Source organism: Pogoniulus pusillus, chromosome 9, assembly GCF_015220805.1.
Source record: "Pogoniulus pusillus isolate bPogPus1 chromosome 9, bPogPus1.pri, whole genome shotgun sequence".
Lineage (NCBI taxonomy): Eukaryota > Metazoa > Chordata > Aves > Piciformes > Lybiidae > Pogoniulus > Pogoniulus pusillus.
Window position 1 is genome coordinate 10278607 of NC_087272.1, and position 20583 is coordinate 10299189.

General features: G+C 42.2%; 1 long non-coding RNA gene across 4 annotated transcripts in view; it reads left to right on the forward strand.

The window, feature by feature from the left end:
* Window positions 1-20583, forward strand: part of LOC135178421 (uncharacterized) — a 191680-nt gene that overhangs the window by 21510 nt on the left and 149587 nt on the right. The window lies entirely within an intron of this gene.

Sequence of the window (20583 nt, forward strand, 5' to 3'; positions counted from 1 at the left end):
GCTTTTAAACCCACCAGTAAACAAAATTGTACCAATTCCATGTGCAAAGCCCAGTGGGCTAGGACTGGCAAGGAAAAGCCGCGGGAGCATGGAGGCTCATTAATTTTTCCCATGGTGTTTGACTCGGCATGTGATCTTTTGGCCAGGAAAATAGTCGAGGCAGCGCAGTTAGTAACACTTCTCCCAGAGGCTGTCATAACCATGCTTTAGACACTGAGTCACAGATGTTTACTCAATCATCATCACACACCCTGGTTTCTAAGAATTACACAGAGATGGGTTCAGCAAGTCTCATTTCGTGAATGGCCCTTTCTGATAGCAGGCACCTCCTGTATAAATTCTCCCCATACATTTTCCTGCAGTTCAAATTACAGTGCTTGATTAATTGATTTGACTGAAGAGAATGCACCAAGTAAAGTTCAAATGGAAAGAGTAAGCAGCTGGACACATGTTCACTTTCTTTCACAGTCTTGTTAGTTAATTCTGGCTGATGATTTCATGCAAACTGTGGTACTGAAGTGTATTCACAGCACTGTCTCGCTGGATATAGATAATGTTCCCGAGCTGTTGGAAGTGTGAAATACATTTTGTATAGGACCAAATTCTAGTCCTGTTGATATCTGTGGGAGAATTGCTGTGCTTTCAGGGGATCAGTATTTGGCCCTTGATGTTCTCTTTGAAAGTTGTTGGCTTGGTGTGATTTTTTTTTTTTTTTAGTTCTTGACTGGAAATGGGCATTCAGAAAATATCCAACACATCAGAAATGTTCTGTTGTTGAATACATAAAAATCCTCTCCAGAGAATGACTTTTAGCAAGCTTGTTGTGTGAGTTTTCTAAGTTGTTCAGACAGAGCACTTGCTTTAAGATTGTCAGCTATGCTCTTTAAAGGAAGTTGATATCATTGAATTTCAAAGGAGTAGGAGATTTGCTGCCTTTTTGTTCCACCAGAAAGCTTCCTTCCAAAAGTCCCAAACCTAAAGCTAGCAAAGCCTATGATATATCTGTGATAGGTCTTTAGTTTCAGTTTTTATTGTGTGCCATCCGTAGGCAGAAACACACTTTGCTGATTCCAAGATACTGACCAGCCCTGAAGTCCTGGAGTGGTATTTTATACAGCAAAACCATGCATTCTGTGCATCTTGCTAGTAGGTGACAACAATCTTCTGCATCAGGGAAGATTTAGACACTTCTAGAAATTGTTATGCTCTCCTTATATGTAATAAAGACACCTGTGTGTCACCAGCCCATAACTGTGCTCCATGGGGCTAAGCTAGCCACTGTCACAAGGATGAAGCTGAAACTCTCTGCTCCTAAGGAGAAAGGCAGCATTAGGAAGGGTCAGTGTGAGAGCTTCCAGGGACACTCACACTGCTGCTGCTCTGCAAGCAGGCACACGTGGAAGATGATGTCTCTTCCTCAATGCATTGTATGAAGCCTGCACCAGTATCAATTCCTAATCTCAAGCAAAGTGATGAAATTTGAGTGAGGAAGAGTTTTAAAGAACAAACCAAAAAAGCAGCTGAGGGTGAAGAAGCTGCTGTTTGCATTCTAGTCATGCTCCAAAACTATCAGCCTTCCACTTGGCTGCATGAAATGCACTTCATCTCTAGTTTCAGTGAGCTTTCCTTTCCTCTGAGAGACTGGGCAATTCTTGGGAAAAGGTGGTGTGCAGCTCTATGAGGAGAGGCTGAGGAAGCTGGGGGTGTGCAGCCTGGAGAAGAGGAGGCTCAGGGCGGGACCTCATTGCTGTTTACAACTACCTGAAGGGAGGTTGTAGCCAGGTGGGGGTTGGTCTCTTCTCCCAGGCAGCCAGCAACAGAAGAAGGGGACACAGTCTCAAGTTGTGCCAGGGGAGGTATAAGCTGGATGTTAGGAGGAAAGTTCTTCACAGAGAGAGTGATTGGCATTGGAATGGGCTGCCCAGGGAGGTGGTGGAGTCACCATCCCTGGAGGTGTTGAAGAAAAGCCTGGATGAGGCACTTAGTGTCATGGTCTAGTTGGCTGGACAGGGCTGGGTGCTAGCTTGGACTGGATGATCTTGGAAGCCTCTTCCAGCCTGGTTGATTCTATGAAGGATGCTTTTGCTCTGACAGCAGGATGCAGGAGAGGTGGTTGACCTTCAGCAATAAGATGTGGTGAAAGAGGTTTAGTAACTGCAACTTCTCTCAACTAAAGGCTATTTTCTAAATCATACCAAGGTAAACTGTAAAACATCATATCACATTTCCTTTAGTCTATCTCTCCCCAGCCTGGTTTTTGATAACAAGGCAAATGCAACTTGGGTTTGTAGATCTGCAAAACAGTTAATAAAAATGTTTGATTTTCTTCCTGAACAAATAGAGGATACTGTGTTAACACTCTGCATTGGGGAATTGCAACACAGATGATGTCTTAGCTGCTTGGCAAGAGTCTTCCTGAAGAAGTTTCTCACTCTATACTGTCTTCACATTTTGTGGCAGGAATAGTTAAGAGAGGTGGGAAGGTTTAGGTTTCTTCCATGTGCTTGCAAAGGAGAAAAATCTCCAGCTCATCAAAGGATGAGAATTTAATAAACTTGTCAGTGTGAATTTTGGAAGCATAAATATAAGTGTCTTGGAAAAGCTGACTTTGTACACTGCAGCTACATCTGAATGCCGCTCTGGACTTCAGTTGGTCCATTTCTGGGTATTAGGGAGTCCTACAGTTAGAGTAGGTCCAGGGATGTCAAATTTAGGGTTACTACTGCACGTGTTTGCAGAAGGTAGTTCGTTGTGCCTAGGATGCACATTTATATGTAACAAGTCACCTTTCCTTCTCCATAGATTTGAGCCATGAAAGTTTAGATAAGTGAGTCAAAGCCCATCAGAGTTACGGCTGTAAGGTTTCTCTTGCATGTTCAGTGCTGGGCTGATGCAGATAGAGATGTGGCTGCTGTGAAGCTGCAGCAGGATGCACATTTATATGTAACAAGTCACCTTTCCTTCTCCATAGATTTGAGCCATGAAAGTTTAGATAAGTGAGTCAAAGCCCATCAGAGTTACGGCTGTAAGGTTTCTCTTGCATGTTCAGTGCTGGGCTGATGCAGATAGAGATGTGGCTGCTGTGAAGCTGCAGCATTTAGAGCAGCCTGATCTAGTCCTTAATAGGAATGTGCAATATGTTAAGACAAAGAATTCAGGAATTTCTCTGATGTAGTGTTACAACTGATTTCACCCTTAAAATAGAGGTTTCTAAAGTCACTGACTACTTCCTTTAAAGCACCTGAGCACTTCCAGTGGAGCTGAGTGTGCAGTGGGTGCAGGCTGTGGGTCAGCTCTCCCTCCCACAGATCTCAACATCATGGGAGGACTGGCAGCAACAACACCAAAAAAAAGGTGTTGTCAACCTTTTTGGACAGATTGATACAAGGGATCTGACCTCTTTAAGTGCTAGGAAAGGGAAACCAAAACTCAAACAGCATGCTTGTTAGTCTTTGTGTCAGATCAAATAATATGTGCCTTTATAGATTGAAGTATATAAATGGATTTGGGTGATTGGGGGGAAAAAAAAGAACTAACTTTAAAAAGGAAAGATGACTAAAATATGTATATGTAGCCTGACAGTATATTTTCTTTTAGGAAAATCTGGAATAAAAGCAACATTTATGCACACTAAGCAGATGTTTATGATTAGTTCTTAGCTAACAGCACCCAGCTGCCCATGGATGTCTTTATGGAGGGGAAAGCATTAGAAAAATGTCACATGTTCATATAAATCAACAACATGGCAGTCATGGTACTGGGGCAGAAGTGCTACATTTGCCATTTTAGGTAACTTTCAAATCGCATCATAGGAGAGTGAAGTAGACTTGTCACCCAACAAAGAGTTTCCAGCTTCCTCTAATGATACGACGCATATCTCTGTGCTAAAGTTCATTCTGAGGATTAAACATAGATATATAGTATATGCAGGTCTATCAGCAAACAGCTTGTCAAATTTGAGGCAATCAATAGGTAATAAAACGTAAGAGGTGATCTTTTAGTTGTATTTGATAAGCATATTCCAACTTAATACAGTTTAATTGTAAGCAGGCTGATTTGAATTTATCCCAAGTAACCAGTGACAGAACAAGAGGGAGTGGCCTCAAGCTGCACCAGGGGAAGTTTAGGCTGGAGCCCTTTCACTGAAAGGGCTGCCAGGCACTGGGACAGGGTGCCCAAGGAGGCATTGACCCTGGAGGTGTTTAAAAACTCTGTAGATGTAGTGCTTGGGGATATGGCTTAGTAGTGGACTTGGTTGGATTAATGGTTGGACTTGATCTCAAACTTGATCTTCTCCAACCTAAATGATTCTAAGATTCTGTAACATACAATCTGTGCTCTGTTAATGCATAATTTTGATACTGCTTCTTTTCATAATCCCTTTACAGGTCAGGAGATGGGCTTTGATATTTAGAATGCTGCAGTGTTCATCAGGACCTTAAACTCTTTTCCTATTTATAGAAAACATGCTTTTAGAGAGAGATTTTTCTATTGATTGCTTGGGCAACCATTGCAACCATTATAATTCCATGCTGGGGTGTAAATAATCTTTTGCATAATATATCTGCCTTATCCCCAGTCAGAGCTGGGGATATGAAGCAGGCTGGATGTTAGGAAGAAGCTCTTCACAGAGAGAGTGATTGGCATTGGAAGGGGCTGCCCAGGGAGGTGGTGGAGTCACTGTCCCTGGAGGTGTTCAAGCAAAACCTGGATGAGGCACTTAGTGCCATGGTCTAGTTGATTGGATAGGGCTGAGTGATACGTTGGACTGAATGATCTTGGAGGTCTCTTCCAACCTGCTTGATTCAGGTAGCTGTAGAGAGCAATGAGGTCACCCCTGAGCCTCTTCCAGGCTAAACAACCCCAGCTCCCTCAGTCTCTCCTCGTAGGGTCAATTAAAGCAGGTATTTCAAAGCATGTGAGAATTTTGGTAAACATATAGTTGAAGGACTAAGGAATTAAACATATTAAACTGAATGGAAAAATAACATTAGCTTCTGTTGCCTTTCAAGAACTATTAAAGGAGATATTCATGCACCTACCATTACCACAGCATTGTAGAATAAGGAGTTGACAAACCAATGCAAGCACATAATTGAAGACCAAAAACTATCAGTAAGACCCTCTTATATGATGAAAGTACAGCCCCACCATCCAGAATTCATACCTTTTTGTTGAAGTCATCTTTGCTCCTGTGTTCCCTGACTTAAATGTGGTAGTTGTTCCCAAGAAGATGGGGCAAACTTTTGTGAAGTCATGTCCATTGGAGAGGCAGATCTGTAGAATACCAGCGATCTGAGGAGATGTCTCAACTCCTACCAGGAATTTTGGTCTCTGTAGACATACAGATTACTTTGATATTAGTCTGTAATGCAATTTTCCCCCACATTTTTAAGGTCTCTCCCCATTGACGTGAAAATTGATGTCAATTCCATCAGGGCGTGACACACATTCCCAAGGCAAGTGGTGAAAGCTTCAGATTTTGCATCTTTCAAATGTGATTTTGGGGGTTTTCAGTCAAAATCTCCAACCTTATGCAGTTCAGTTAATGTTCAGTTGCATGTAGTATCCTCTTTCTACTGGTAGGTCCTGTAACTCTGCCACAGTGGATTATGATGCTCTGAAACTGAATGTAACAAATCAAATATCAAAAAGGATAGGCACTGCTGCCTTGGCTGAACTAGGTATGCAAGGCTGCAAACTTGTAATGTTCCTCTCAAACATTCTTTGGGATAAAAAGCTCTACTGATTACACAGATTCTACTGTGGGGGAAAAAAAGAATTACCAATATATTCTATGAGTCTTAATCAACTTTATATACCCAAATTGTAGTCAACAAGCTGAGCAACAAATTGCTGTTACATTTTTAAGTCCTTAAACTCAGCCAGCAAGCATGGACAAAAATAGTTGGGATCATAGAAGCCCCCATAATAGAGGTAGTTAAACTGAGAAATGCCACTGACTCTTGTTTAGTGCACAATCAAGTGTTCCTTTTATACAGACACCACCCAACTGGATTAGTATTAAGACATTAAAAAGAGTAACTCCATAAAATTCTTAAACAAAAAATGGGGGGAGCACAAACCAAACAACAAAACCAACCTGGAAATGACAACTTCTTTCACTAAACTTCAAAAGTGCATGCATGTTAAATTTAGCTGGCTAAATTTGTATGTTAAACCCAACGACAAAAAACAACAACAGAATAGAATGACCTTTTTGACTGCCAGGTGTAAGATGTTCTGCTTGATTTCTACCAGCTGCTGTTGGTTTGTTTCTGATTAGTGAAAAAGTCTCATGTCTTCTGGTTGAAATGCAAGACAGTTGTCTTGTTATGGTTTGGGTGTTACCTGCCCCACACATGCACTTAAGAAAATCACCCAGACTAGACCCCACAGCTGGGAGTTAAAGAATGAAGCTTTATATTTACAGCTATCAAAATATACAAGCAGGTATTTACAGCTATGTACAAGGTAAAAGGTAATAGGCTGGATGTTAGGATGAAGTTGTTCCCAGAGAGAGTGATTGGCATTGGAATGGGCTGCCCAGGGAGGTGGTGGAGTCACCATCCCTGGAGGTGTTGAAGCAAAGCCTGGATGAGGCACTTAGTGCCATGGTCTAGTTGACTGGCTAGGGCTGGGTGCTAGGTTGGCCTGGATGATCTTGGAGGTATCTTCCAACCTGGTTGATTCTGTGATTCTACAGAAATACAACACCCCTCCCAAAAACCAGAGTCCCACGGGGGGCTCCCAAACCACCCTTCCACCTCCTTTCCACCCCTCTACCTTATCCCAGACTTTGCCTTATGTTGAAGGTGAGTTTGGAGAATCAGCTGGGAGGTTAGGAAGCAGATGGATTAGTTAGCAAGTTAGGGAGAGAAGTGCATGCAGCCAGAGAGCCCAAGAGCAACCGTGTTATCTATGTTTGTGTTCTTGTTCTTACCCATCTTGGCAAGCTTATGAGTGAAGTAGACATCACCATTGTTTCTTTTTCACAGCCTATAACTCTTCTCACCAAAATATTCTAGCTAGCTTCAAACTATCACATGCCTACTGACTTCTGGCAACAAGGCCAAGCTCTTCACTACCAACGCTTGCTTCAGGCATTCTGAAAGACAATGCTTGAAATGTTGAGGTTCTTTTGGAGGTAGAACCTTTTGTAAAAGTTTGTCTCTATCAAATGTTCGTTACAGTACAGTGGCTGGTCTACAACACTCAACAGATGGTATTGAGAGGAGTCACAGATTTGGAAGTGGACATATGGGCTTCAGTGAGAAATAGAAATTGTTCATGCAATTTGATGATGTATGACAAGCACATGAATTTAAAACCAAAAAAAGCCCCAAAACCCAATAAAACAGCAAAACCCCAACAGCAACCAAAGAAGCAAACAAAAAGGAGAAATCAGTTTACTAACATGCTCTATATATGCTTAATGATCCAGGTTATACCTCTGAGAGTCAGTCTGCAAACCATCTGTGCAGCTTCCCTTTTGCAGAGTTTGGAGTATTTGGTTACATACAAACCTCTGTGGTTTTTGTGGTCCTCCTTCTTTTTTTTCTTCAGAAATATTCTAATGTCCTGGGACATGTTGACAATTGATGTTAACTCCATCAGGGTGTGATACACTTGTCCAAGGCAAGTGGTGAAAGCTTCAGATTTTGCATCTTTCATATCTGAGTTGGGTGATTTCAGTCAAAAAAACCTCCAACCTTACAGAGTTTCATGTAGTGTTCTACTGGTAGGTCCTGTAACTCTGCCACAATGAATTGTGATGCCCTGAAAATGAATGTGACAAATCAAATATCAAAAAGGACAGGCACCACTGCCTTGGCTGAACTAGATATGCAAGGCTGCAAACTTGCAGTAGTCTTCTCAAACAGACATTCTTTGGGATAAAAAGCTCTACTAAGGACTAGGCTATACTATTTCAAGAAGCATGAATAATAACATCTTGATTATTTATTCAAGTGAGAAACAGGTCTGTGTATCTTCAAAACCATATTTCAGGGCAGCTGCCAAGCAGCTTCCTGACATACTTGACTGCAGATGCCATCACTGCCCTTGTGTGGCTGATGACAGCAGTTCTGAACCTGCCTTGCGTTTCATTGCTTCCCACAGCTTCTGTTCCTCTGTTTCATCCCTGAAAGCTGATGTATGCTAATCTTTAATTCCAAACAGTGCTTCCTCTATCACAGCTTAAATCACAGATCGCAGAATGTCAGGGGCTGGAGGTGACTTCAAAAGATCATCCAGTCCAAGCCCTCTGCCAGAGCAGGATCTCCTATAGCAGATTACACAGGAATACATCCAGGAGAGTTCCAAATACCTCCTGAGAGGGGAAACTCCACAACACCCCTGGGTAGCCTGTTCCAGTGTTCTGTCACCCTCACAGTGAAAAAAATTCGTCCTTATGTTTACACGGAACTTCCTATGCCTCGATTTCCACCCATTACCCCTTGTCCTGTCTTTGGGCATCACTGAGCAGAGCCTGGCCCCATCCTTCTGGCACTTAGCCTTTACATATTTATAAGCATTGATGAGGTAACCTCTCAGTCTCCTCTTCTCCAAGCCAAAGAATCATAGTATGGTTTAGGTTGGAAGGGACTTCAAAGATCGTCCAGTTCCAACCCCTCACCATAGGCAGTGCTTGAACCCTTGCTGTTGATGCTTGGCCCTGCTGGCATAGATGAGACTGCTGTAGGTGTCAAGAGAACTGGGGTTTCACCTCAGGTTTGCAGATGTGAAGGGTTAAAGCATTAACCCACTGCAGCATTTACCTGCAGGCTTGATACCTGTTTCAATATACTTTAGTGCAAGTCAGTAAATATGACATTAAGAGGTGGTTCCCAAGAGAACAGGGTACATCAGGAGTGGTGCTAAACTGAATAATGCATATCAGAAGGATTTGTGAGACTGTCAAAAGGGAGATGTGACTTACCAAGAGCTGGTGTTTGAGGCAGTACTCTAGGAACTGCAGATTGACAGAGCCTTTGCAAATTTCTATATGCATAAATGTATTTGTACAATGGTGATATCCAGAGGCCCCAGCAGATTATCTGGGCCCCATTGTGCCAGGCACTATACAAATACACAGAGTCTTTCTCCACAGAACTTACATTGTAAGCACATAAGATGTGTAAAGTGTTGTTATTTTTACTGTACAGAATGAGAACCAAGGCATAGAAAGATTAAGTGGCTTACCCAGAAGTTTGTAGCGGTTTGTCCTGTCTGTCCCCCCTGCCCCCTCCCCAGTTTGGCAATCACCCAGACTAGACTCATCTGGCTCTGGAAATTTGAATGAAGCTTGTATTTACAGCTTAGCTCAATATCCAAGCAGATATTTACAGTATGTACAGTTATAGACAGAATTAGACAAGGTAAAAGATAATACAGAAGCACAACAGCCCTCCCAGAAACCTGAGACCCCAGGAGAGGCTCCCAACTGCCTTTCCACCTTCTCCCACCCCTCTCAACCTCGCCCCAGTCCCAAGGAAGAATGGAGGTTTGGCCCCAGGGAGTTAGGAAGCAAAGTGGATTAATCAGAGAGATGGCAGAGAAGCTAGAGAAAGAAATGCAGTTCAGAGCTCCCCAGCAAAAGTGCTGTCTTATCTATGTTTGCATTCTTGTTCTTATACCTCTCAGCAAGCCTATAAGTGAAGTAGACATCACCCTTGTTTTCCTTTCACAGCCTGTAATCTAGTTCTTCTCACCAAAACATTCTAGCTAGCTTCAAACCTTTCACTTTATGGTTTCAGTAGTTGAGCTATAATTAAGTGCTGAAACTGTACCCAGAGGGAGGGGTACCCATGTGTGAGAGTGTTGCCTGGTCCCCAAAGAACTCACTGGAACAATGAGCCTCTGCAAAAGAGAGTCTAGCTTGTAGCTAGAAAAATAACTAAATAAAACCTGTGAAAACTGAGAGACTGAGCACACTGACTTAGATCTCACATTGCAAAACTCAGAGCAGGTAACAAAAACCAAGTTTACAAGAAGCTTACCTCAATATGAGAGGGATGCTGAGGTGCTGGAGCAAGTGCAGAGGAGAGTGAAGAAAGCTGGTGAACAGCCTGGAGAATAAATCTGGTGAGGAGTGACTAAAGGAGCTGGGACTATTGAGTTTGAGGAAGAGGAAGCTGTCTACAGCTACCTGAAAGGACATTGTGGAGAGGCTGCTGCTGGTCTCTTCTCACAGGTAAATGTGAAAGAACAAGAAGGAATGGCCTCAAGCTGCAACTGGATTGGTTTAGACTAACTCTGTGTGTCAGTTGGATTTGGTGATCCTGAGGGCCTTTTCCAACCAGAATGTTTCTGTGATCCTGTGACGAGGATCCAGTTTTGCAGACTTTTCCATTTGCTTTTAATCTCATTCCAGCAAAATTAATGATTTATGACTAAAAGCTAGAGAAAACTACAGAGTAATGGAAAGCCTGAAAAAGACAAGTGGCATTTCTATAGTGGAACAGCAAGTAAAAGAGGGCTTTAAAGACACTCAAAATTCAGAGTAGATATTTTAATGTTTTAAAACATTCAAAAAGCTAGCAATATAACATACTGTATCTTTGCTAACCTGCTAAGAGTGATTGGAAAAGCTGTTATTTTAATCATCTCCAGTGTAGTTGGTTGTGTGATGCTAATAGATAAGGAAGAACTTTAGAATAGAATCATAGAATTAACCAGGTTGGAAGAGACCTCCAAGATCATCCAGGCCAACCTAGCACCCAGCCCTAGCCACTCAACTAGACCATGGCACTAAGTGCCTCATCCAGGCTTTGCTTCAACACCTCCAGGGACAGTGACTCCACCACCTCCCTGGGCAGCCCATTCCAATGCCAATCACTCTCTCTGCCAACAACTTCCTCCTAACATCCAGCCCATACTTCCCCTGGCACAACTTGAGACTGTGTCCCCTTGTTCTGTTGCTGGTTGCCTGGCAGAAGAGACCAACCCCCACCTGGCTACAGCCTCCCTTCAGGTAGTTGTAGACTATAGTCACTTGATTTTCAAGTGACTATAAAAACTGTTTAACAAATTTCAGTATGAATGATAAATAATGCTAATTTATTAATACTCTGATATGGACTTAAGTTTATAATCATGCCAGAATTTCAGGGCCACAAGTGTGAACTCTCCCCCTCCGTGAAATTGTGTTGCAAAGCTCAATCCACATATCAAAAGACCTCTTCAATGGTTGCCTGTGAAGGTATCTCACACATCAAGCTTTCAACTTTCAGCTGCCACCTTCTTTGTTCACTAGACAAAGACAAAAAAGGCTCAGACATATATGCAGTACTGGCTTGAAAAATCAAATCATTCTGCAAATTATGTTCTCTTGCTCCAGAAAGCTGATTGCTCCATAGATAGCAATACCTAACCTCTCTGAGAAAATCAATTCCTACTACACTTTAATCCTGCTTGCCCTCCAAAGGCAAGGCAGTGATTTGAAAGGGAGTTCAGGCTTTCTGTGTCATCTGTGCAACAGTTTTTTCTCATTTTCATCTGTCCATGCCAGCCATGGGTGGCAATAACATTATTAAGAGGTTAACTATGGCCTCATTCAGTGTCTAAAATTCCAACTAGTAGCAGCAATAAAAGGAGAACACAAACATTCAGGGAAATCTGCAGAGCTGTCAGGGAAAAGGACATTATCTACTGGGTAGGTGAGCACTTAAAATTGGTAATGAACAGAGACAGTGCACTGGGATGCTGCAACGTTGCTTCTGCAGAGATGGGAGCAGAGCTCTGCTTTGTGAGCTGCTCAAAGTGAGAGAAGAAATATCTGGTAGTCCCGTCTCCAGACATCCACTGAGGTAACTTTTAGTTTGTAGTTCCCAAGCTGTACTTCTGTACTGAAAGGGGAGATTGGATCTTTACAGGGAGTCTTTACTTGGTTCTCACAGAAAGGGCTGTGCCTAAATGTTTGCGTTCCGAAATGTCTTACCAAAGGCTTTCAGCTGCAGCTTCCTTCCAAATCCAATAAAGAAATTGGGGTTATTTGTTTCTCTTGCTTTGAACTCAAGGTATGAATCCCGCTTCAAGGACATCCTCCAGAGCATTTAAGTGAAAGTGGGTCTTAGTGAATTTGGAAAGGAATTTGTTTTGAGGAACCTTTGCAAAATCCATGTAGAGAATTCAGGCTGCAACTTCTTTCTCCAGAAATGGTGAATGACACCTCCTGAAAACCAGACAGGAGGCCAAAGTAGAAGGAAGCTTTTTAGTTAGCTTACAGTTGCATAATGTGTTACAGTCCTTTGAGTTACAGCCTTGGAACTCATAGCTGTTTGTCTTAAGCACAGAGCTGGCATTTACTGATTAGGAAATCCAGCAGATATCAGCACAGTTTGAAAACTAGTGCATTTAGTGCTCAACTGCCAAAAATTCAAATGCATGGTTCTCTTCTCTCAGATGAAAAGAGAGTGGCTGGTTCTGTGCAGCACATGGAGAAGTGTAGTTCTCCTATATGGTAATCACTGCTTCAGAACCTGTTTTCAATCACCAGCAAGTCCCAGGCCTGCTGCTGTCTCTGTCACAGACATACAGCATGAAGCATCAATTGAAGCATTGTATAACATAGAATGGAAGTTAAAGCAAGCTCTCTAATAGCATTTGGGAAATTCTCTGTCTTTTCAGTCTTCTACTCTTAGATTCTCAGAATGAGTTTTCTCACAGTGTTGAGTCTGCCTCAAACTTGAAGTCATTAGGCTCTATTGTATTAGTTCAGCCTATGTGATGCTGATCTCTGCCACTTGTTTTTTCTTAATTTATGTGCATTAAAGCATTGCCCAGAAGCTCAAGGACATGTAAAGAGTGCTTTCAAAAGTAGAGAACGTTAATGCCTACCAGTGAATGAAATACTTCACAGGAGCAAGAGTTCATTCCTCACCTTAAATGGGTGACTGAAACCTTCAAAGGATATGTCTATAGAAGCCAATCTCCAAACAGTGTAAGTGAGCTGGCAAAGAAGACAGGGAGGTAGCAATGACTGTGGGGAAAAAAAAACAGAGAAGTGTCTGGGAGAGGCATTTAAAAATGTGGGGGAAATGGTCTACTAATTACCAGCAGAGGCATATGTATCATTTCCCCTTTTACTAAAGTGATGTGAGGGCTGGCGGTCTGAGGCACAATTGGTTATGGCCACACATGCTCTAATTAATGAACTATTCTGCTCTGGACAACTCTGTCCAGTTGCTCTAACTGCTGTGACTGCAAGATCACACAGATTACTAAAAACTAAACTATGTTGTCTTGCCATTGAAGTGAACAAAATGTTTACACGTGACTTGCTACAACAGGTCAGCTGCCCTTACCTGTTCCGTCACTGTCATTTAGTCAAGCCTTAGCGTACAAATTGAGACAGCTCATTGGAATGGATGAGAACTCTTCAGGATATGAAGCCTGGTTTTGTGATTTTTCCTCTTCCTACATGGATAATGCTGCCCTGGTATTGCAAACTCCATTGCAAACCTGAAGCCTTTCTAGGCTAACAGATCAGAAGATGTTAGGGGTTGGAAGGGACCCAAGATTATCAAGTCCAATCCCCCTGCCAGAGCAGGACAATAGTATCTAACACAGATCACAGAGGAACACATCCAGACAGGCCTTGAAAGGCTTCAGAGAAGGAGACCCCACTGTGTTGTATTACAAGTACTCCCAGTTTGTGCAACCTCTGTGTTTCTACTTGCCATTAGTTGTTCTTCTGTAAGAACTGTTTGGGGCTAGGATGGAGGGCAACGTTCTGGCTGGGACTACTTTGTTCATCATGCCAGCATGCATGTTGGCAGCAACCAATCAGTATATCTAACAATGATGTGACTCACCTAAGTATTTCTACTTTCTCTTTTAGATAAATTTGGATTTTAAGGAGTGCTTAGGCTTTGACCAATTTTGGCAGCAGCTATATATCAACTTCAATTAATGCCCAGTACTTCCCTAAGGCATATACTTTCAAAGGCTCTTAGGTTCCCTTCTGTACTGTTGGAAATAACACAGTTTGGTCTATATAAATGGCCATATAATAATAACAACAACGTATCAACAGAAACTTTGCTATGAGAGGGCTCTGTAAAATGTAGTTGTAAACATGCTCTCAGGTAGAATGTACCAGATGGAAGAAACATATAGAGCAAGACCAAGAATATTCTTCATTTGTTATGTGAACATTAGCAACTGGACCCAGTCTACCTCTTCATAAACCAATTGAAGCAGCTGAAAATTGTACATTTACAGACCCCACACCAAGCTAAACTCTGATGTATGTTGTACTGTGCGACATCTCAAACTAGATTAGAAAGACTGAGGGTGACTTTTATGGCATGAAGGTTGTGGGGATACAATAACACTAAAATAGTTGATGTTTCCAAGAACCATCTGAGCCTGACTGTAGCAAGTAGCATTAAAGTACTGGCAGATGGCAATCCAAATCTCTTTGAGCCAGTAGGTTTGCCTGTATAATTTTAAGGAGAAATCAGGTAAAACAAAAGAAGATTCAGCACTCTCCCTTTCTGGGAATTAGAGTTAGTTAATTCCAAATAAAGAGGGTATTAGACAGGTATGACCACACTACAGTTGGTTCAGGTATTTCCAATGGACTTCGTCAGGAACTAATAAAAGAAGTGTATTCATACAATTACCTTTAGGAAACAGTGGTAGTGTTTCACCATAAATCACAGAATCCCGGAATGGAGGAGCTGGAACTGGAGATTGAGTCTGACCCCTCTGCAAGAGCAGGTTCACTTAGATCAGTTTGCACAGGAACATATAACCAGGAATGTTCTGAGTATCTCCAAAGAAGGGGACTCCAAAAGCTCCCAGAGCAGGCTGTTCTAGTGTACTGCTGGTCTCTCGGACTGAGTGTCTCTGTGCATCAGTTTGTTTGCCTGGTTTAAGATGAATTGTTGCCACTGAAGTTTAGGACAAAAATTCTTGTGCGTATGCAAGAGTGTGCTCTCGTGCTATCTGTCTCACACAACTCCTCGCCACAGCTCTCCTTTGCTGTAACTATCTGCACCAAAGGAGGAAAGCAGACTCCACTAGTTCCTGTGTAAGGTCATTGGAAGAACCAGAGGGAACTGCTCAGTATTGTCCCTGGTCACAGCCAGTTTAAAACTAATTTCCATTTAAACAGTAAGGATATCAGTTTTCTCAGACTAATTTTGGGATAATTAATGTTCTGGCCAAATTACAGCAAGAGATATCTTCAAAGGGCTTTTCTTACCATCAATGTGATATGTTCCTTCTGGCATTGGTTGTGTAAGAAACAAAACCTGTAGCTTCCTAAATTTCCTCTCCAAGAAGTGGATTTGAGGTAAGAGTTCATTTGAAAAATGAGTCTGCAGCATGATGGGACAATTTGTGTCCTTCTGAGACTGCAGGGGTTAGATTGTACTCTGTCCTGCTGTTTTCTCTAGGATGCATGTACATGTTTGGGAAGGAAACATGTATATACTCCACCTAGTATTTGCATGTGTCCCAGTACTGATTTGAAATGATCCTGAGAAGGTTATGGGACTTAGTAGCAGCAACTACATTGAGGCTCTGAAAGGCTGTAAAGATGAAGACCTAGTATTTTAACTTCAAAGCAGGACAGAGAAGCACTCCACTGTCAAGCAAAACCAGTTCAGTCTTTCTATGTAAGCCTGTCTTGTGGCAATAGGAAGCTTGAAATGAGGAGGTGCTTTTGGGGCACATTCAGAATTGGTTACTTTCAAATCAGAGATGTGGCAGGAGGTGAATGACTTGAAATGTTATGCTTTATCAACAAACATTTAGGTTGCAGCTGTCTAGGGGAGGGGAATTGAAAGAAATCCTTTTCCTCTTGGTTTGATCAGTTTGTATTATGTTCTTGGGGACTAAACTTAGAAAGCTCACATAAATATAGCAGCATTTTTCTTCCCAGAGAGGAAAATTTGGCTGTCCTAATGTGGTAGTGTAATGCCACACCCTGGGCTGCATCCAAAGCAGCATGACCAGCGAGTCGAGAGAAGGGTACTCTGCACCACTGTTCTGTGCTGGTAGAATCCTACCTGGAGTACTGTGTTCAGCCCTGAAATCCTCAGCACAGTAAAGACATGGAGAAGTTGGAGTGGATCCTGATGAGGCCACACAAATCATCAGAGGGATAGGCTGAGAGATGAGGAGATGAGAAGTCTCTAGGAAGATCTTTTCAAGGCTTTCAATGCTTAAAGGAAGCTTATAAGACAGGTGAAGACAGACTTTTTAGTAGGATCTGTAGCCACAGGATGAGGTTAGTGGTTTCAAACTGGAAAAGGGCGGATTTAGATTAGATAGAAGGAAGAAATTTCACATGATGAGGGTGGAAAGGTTTAGGTTGGACATAAAGAAAAATGTCTTCACCAAAAGAGTTGTCAAGCATTGGAACAGGCTGCCCAGAGAAGTGGTGCAGTGACCATTCCTGTAGGCATTTAAAACACACATAGGTGTGGTGCTTGGGAACGTATTTCAGCTGTGGACTTGGCAGAGATAAGTTTAGGATTGAACTCAAAATATAGTTCAGGTTTGGAAAAAAACTCAGTGGTTCTGTCATTCTGATCTCTCAAAGCATGGAAAATTATGATCTCAATTTCTGACTTCTCTTAGACATTCCTGGGAAAAACGTCAGTTTAAATGGTGGTTCTGCTCCTTCCCTGAGAGGCTTAAGTTGAGATCCTACAGGATGCCATCTAAAGAAAGACTTCTACATAAGTCTTCAGGATAGAAGACATTTGACCAAGACTTGGAGATTTATCCAATCTGAATAATCCCACCTTTTGGAATTCATCCTTGAGGTTCACCTATAGCCAAAATTACTGTCAGCCTATCCTGTCCACTCCCCTATAGCAACCCTGATTGTAACCATCTTTGAGCATCTTGGCTATGCTAAATATGCAGTGCCTCAGTTATTTGTTCTGTGCAGTGAAACATTCATTGTGGAAGGACAACATCACAAAGGAAGTTTGAATATGTTCCAACAAATACATCATTGTAAGGCTTTGCTATCAAGGCTAAAGCCAACTGATTCCAGGGAGGTGGTGGAGTCACTGTCCCTGGAGGTGTTCAAGCAAAGCCTGGATGAGGCATTTAGTGCCATGGTCCAGATGACTGGCTAGGGCTGGGTGCTAGGTTGGACTGGATGATCTTGGAGGTCTCTTCCAACCTGGTTGATTCTATGATTCATTTATAAGATTCCCTCTCCTCAGTCTTCTCTTTTCCAGACTGAAAAGACACAATTTTCTCAGTCTTTTCTCACAGGAGAGATGTTCTAGTCCCCTCATCTTCTTTGAAATTCCTTTAAGTATAAGTGAGAAACTTTTGGTTATTCAGAGAACGTATAATTCGAAGTAGGAGTTTGATAAAAAGAGGCACTAAAGTTCAAGACAGGCATACTTGAAAAACAGTAAAGAGAGACTGTCCCTTTTAGTTTCTTTTGTAAACAAACTTAAAACTTAATGATAGACTGAAAGCATAGCCTGGGAATAAAGTGCATCTCAGCAAAAACCAAACTAGTAAGATGTACTAGTTTTGTCCTGCTTTCACTTCAGCATACACTAAATGCTTTGGAAGTGAAAGTTGCAATAATGCCCCTCCAATGCCATCAATGTGCTATGTGCTGGGGAGGAACTCTGCTATTAGAAGCAATCCCCACAAGCATTTGTGTGTCATGCTAAACCAGTGTAGGTAAACTAATTCAGTCTGCGAACATTGACATTCTCTTACGTGATGCAAGTCAGGAGGAATTGTACTGAAATAATCTTGTGCTGGTACAATTTCAATCAAGGTGGCATTGAGAATAATTAATTCCAGGATGAAAAAGATGTGGAAGTTGTTGGAACATTTAATAGAAAACGTGACTGCTACTGCTCCTAGCCTGTCCATGTCTGGAAATAAGGCCTTGTAGTAACCCTTGTAAGAGCATAGGTTTTCCTCAGGTTTGCTTAGATGGTATCCAAAACATTGGCACTCCATTCAGAGCCACCTTTAATTTAAGCACACAAAAGAATGATGGCTGCAGGTATCAGATGCACAAAACCCACAAGATCAGGGAGAATTCTTCCCTCCTTTGGACCCTGGGGAGTGAAGTGCATTCAGCCCAGAGAAAGAAACCTTGGTCATGTGCAATATTTGGCAGTAACATGTTGCCAATAGTAAACTGGACTCTCTAAATCATTAGAGGTTTGTTTGACTTATGGTCTGTCTTTTGGGTAAATTCTCTTATATCTTACATGTTCTTTTTCTTACTGAAATGTGACTAATGTCACATGTTAGCCCCGTTCACAAGCAACTGAAGTGAGTTGGCAGTGGATTGTCTCTTCATTAAAAATTGTTTTGAGTGAAGCTTCATGCCTCTAAATCACGCTCTTACAATGTTTAAATTCTATATTTAATAAAGCCCAGGACATTTCTCTTTTTGGATAAGAATTTGGCAGTCTCTAGATGCTAAAGTGACACTGATGGAGTTGAGTCACTTCTGGTGTTGGGACACCTGAAATGAAAAATTGGAAAGCGCAGAGAGGACACAAAAATGAATAACAACGAGGAGAGAATGAAATATATGCTCTAGATAAAAATGAACTGCAAAGGTTTGAGAATGACTTCCTGGAGTCAAAAAAACACTCATCAGTAACAAAAAAGTCAATGTTCTTTTGCTTGCTTCATATTCAGGAGGGAAATAGCTTTTAAAAAGCAATCTTATATTTAAATATGACCTTTGGACAAAAGGTCTGGGTTTTGCAGAAAGTTTGTGTGTGTGAAAATATGTGGAACATGCCCAGAGAAGGGTGTCGAAGCTGGTGAGAGGCCTGGAAGACAAACCCTCTGAGGAGAGGGTTAGGGAGCTGGGGTTGTGCAGCCTGGAGAAGAGGAGGCTCAAGGGGGGCCTCATTGCTGTCTACAACTACCTGAAGGGAGGTTGTAGCCTAGTGGGGGTTGGTCTCTTCTGCCAGGCAACCAGCAACAGAACAAGGGGACACAGTCTCAAGTTGTGCCAGGGGAGGTCTAGGCTGGATGTTAGGAGGAAGCTGTTGGCAGAGAGAGTGATTGGCATTGGAATGGGCTGCCCAGGGAGGTGGTGGAGTTGCCACCCCTGGAGGTGTTGAAGCAAAGCCTGGCTGAGGCACTTAGTGCCATGGTCAAGTTGAGTGGATTGGGCTGGGTGCTAGGTTGGCCTGGATGATCTTGGAGGTGTCTTCCAACCTGGTTGATTCTATGAGTCTGCGTTCCCTAGGCCATAAATGTTTTGTTGTTTGCTTTTTGCTTGTTTTAGGTATTAGTTCATGAAATAAAGCTAACAATCAGAGGATGTCTTAGCTGCATAATGAGTTTCAGGCTATCTCCAATACACTGGGTTCGTGGTTTTTTTTTTTTTTTGTTTGTTTGTTGGACCATCTTATAATTCTGTTGAGTAGTTTCAGAGCTTCTCCAAGCTGTTCAAGTAATTTTTATCACCTCTTGATGTTGCCTATAGGTTTTTTTGAAGGGTTTTTAAATTACAGTATAGCTGATGCCAGCTTTTTCTAGTCCATATTTCATGCAGAAAGAGATGTTCAGGTTTAAAAAAAAACAAACCACCCCTCTTTCACCCCAAGTCTTAAAATAACAGTCGCCTTCTTTTTTTCCCCTGAAACTAAAGATTGCCCAGTCTCTAGAACTGTTCTTCCAGTCTGCCCAAAAGGCTAGCGTAGATTAGGTGCATAGCTAACCAGAACTAGTGCTGAAATTGAGCTTTTTGGCTGCCTCCTGGCAAAATTCTTTCCTCCTTGGAGCTGCTTTTGCTTAGCCTTCACTGATTTCAGCATGGTCTATCACCAGCAAAACCAGAGTGGATCTGTGCAGAGAGGGGGCCTATAGCAAGCACACTGGCTCATGTGAATTGGAGCTGTGATATGGCCTATTCTTACAGTACATGAGCCAGGATATTGCACCAAAATTGTGTTCTGATCCTACTGAACTGTTTGGATAAAAGGTGAGCTGAAGCTGTGTACGATGCAGAGGAGAGTGGTCATAGGCTTGCACATGTCTCTCCATAATCACTCCTGTCCCTGTGGTGGGAAGAATATATCTGGCAGACTCATTCTGTGCTTGTTCCAGCACAGTGTGATGCTGGGAGGAATAACCTGGCTTGTTTTAATCAGAAGATAAAACACAGCACTACTTTCTGGTTTTGTGGGGACTACAGTTTATTCAACAGGACCAATAACACGATTGTAGGATAAGCTCTGGGGTTAAAAAGGGGGTTCTCCCTCCTTTCCCCCCCCTTCTTCTCCTTTTTCCTCCAGCTACTTGACATGCTACCACAGTACAATCTCCACCTTGATCAAGATGATCAAGGTGAATATGTTCCTTTGATGATGTTCTGGAGTAGAGGGTGGGAGAGAAGTTGTGTGTTCTGATTCCATAACTTTCTCACCTGCCTTACTAGAGCAAATGGCCAAGCACAGCTAAAGAGCTGATTCTGAGACCAGGCAACCAGGCAGGGTTTAGACAGGAAAATGGGAGGTTATTGACTGAGGAAAAGGTGTAGCAGGGAAAGGCTTAGCTGTGCCAGGCGCTGTACATTTACTCCAGAACCAGTCAGTAGTAATCCTGTCC